Below are 1613 nucleotides of genomic sequence, written 5' to 3'. Positions count from 1 at the left end.
CTGATATTTTCGAATGATCCTAGCATTTACTGCGATGCAACTATCCAAAATTAGTCTGGAAAAATGAATTTCAAGAAAGTGCAGTAACTGTTAGATGTTACTATTTATTTAATTATATAATATAGTAATCTAAGTTACCAAAAAAAAAAAAATGTAGTAAAAAATGTGAAATTCTCATAAGTTCTTAAGTAAAAAATATAGAAAGAATCATAATGAATTAAAAATATAGTTGTACAAAGTTAATGAAACTACTGAACAATAGTTTACACGTTTGGTCCACTATTATACGTCATTTTTCAAAATATTAACGCAACGTGGCGCTACGATACTTCAAACCAGTTAATCAATATAATTTCGCGACTGATAGTTTGAGGGAAGGATCGTATGCCGTTTCACTCATTTCATCTTTCGGAGAAACACCAGCATTATCACAGAAGGCATCGAACAGATCGTCTCGTAGCGGAAGATCATCAAAAGTACGTAATACTATTGATTGTATAACTATCAAAGACGTTAATCTTCAGGCATCGTCACACTAATAATAATAAACAATATTACGTAGAAGTCTATTTATGAGAAGGGAGTGCTAGCTGTATGCCCATTTTGCAAATCAAGTTCCGCAGATCTTAGTTACTGTCTTCGATGTAAAAATATATTGCCAGAACACGTTGAAAAAATAACTACACCCACTATTTGGATAAATAATATCGCATTAGTAAGTTATAAATTGTCCATTGAAGGTATATTATACATTAATTTTATGTCATTTAATGTTAGAATGTATCGCAAAGCCTCTCCAACGAAATTTTCTCCAATAAGAACGTACATAAAGAATCAACTAGTCAACAACCTTTGAATTCTATGAGTAGTGACATGTAAGTATTTCAAATATTTAGATTGACTGTGCAATATATATATATATATATATATATATATATATATATATATATATATATATATGTGTGTGTGTGTGTGTGTGTGTGTGTGTGTGTGTGTATGTGTGTGTGTGTGTGTGTGTGTTATGATGACATTTTATTTGCAGATTATTGATGTATCTCTTACCACCGAAAAAAAGTAATATTTCCATTCGTAGAACACACCTGAACTGTCTCAGTGAAAATTTATATATGAACGATATTATTATTAACTTTTATTTGTTATATCTCTACAATGATATAATTAGCGAGAAGCAGCGCATGCAAAGTATTATTTACGATTATTTTTTCTATACCTGGTTAAAAAGCCAGCAATCGAAAAAAATAGAGACATCAAGAAAAATGACTCAACAAAAAATGAGAATATTTAAAAAAGATTTTTTACTTTTGCCCGTTAATGAAAAGTAAGTATTTATCTTATTATTTCGAATGTTAATGAGTATTATAGTTTAGTTATGTGGTTTATGAAGCTGTTAGACAAAATTCTTTTGTAAAATAATTATTTAATTCTCATCATAAAGATAGTGTAGAAACCATTTTTAAAATAATTTTGGTTTATAATGAATAATCATCATCCGCTTGTACCATTTGGAAGCCTAGAATATTATTTATAATTTTGGTTTTCACTGGTATCTTGTGATTGTTTGTTTTCCTGGTATGGTGCAACAATCGAGCATA

General features: G+C 29.1%; 1 long non-coding RNA gene across 1 annotated transcript; it reads left to right on the top strand.

Moving 5' to 3' along the window:
• Nucleotides 1-413: 413 nt before the first annotated feature.
• Nucleotides 414-1333, top strand: LOC106641959 (uncharacterized). Its single transcript, XR_016293718.1, has 4 exons — nucleotides 414-476; nucleotides 563-715; nucleotides 778-875; nucleotides 1043-1333. It is a non-coding gene; the product is annotated as an uncharacterized LOC106641959 (long non-coding RNA).
• Nucleotides 1334-1613: the final 280 nt, after the last annotated feature.

This window comes from Copidosoma floridanum, unplaced genomic scaffold, assembly GCF_036245765.1.
Source record: "Copidosoma floridanum isolate Cflo_tuat_1 unplaced genomic scaffold, Cflo_Japanese_pri ptg000006l, whole genome shotgun sequence".
In the NCBI taxonomy this organism is placed as follows: Eukaryota; Metazoa; Arthropoda; class Insecta; order Hymenoptera; family Encyrtidae; genus Copidosoma; species Copidosoma floridanum.
Note: the sequence above shows the minus strand (reverse complement) of the source record. Positions and strands in the feature narration are given on the sequence as shown.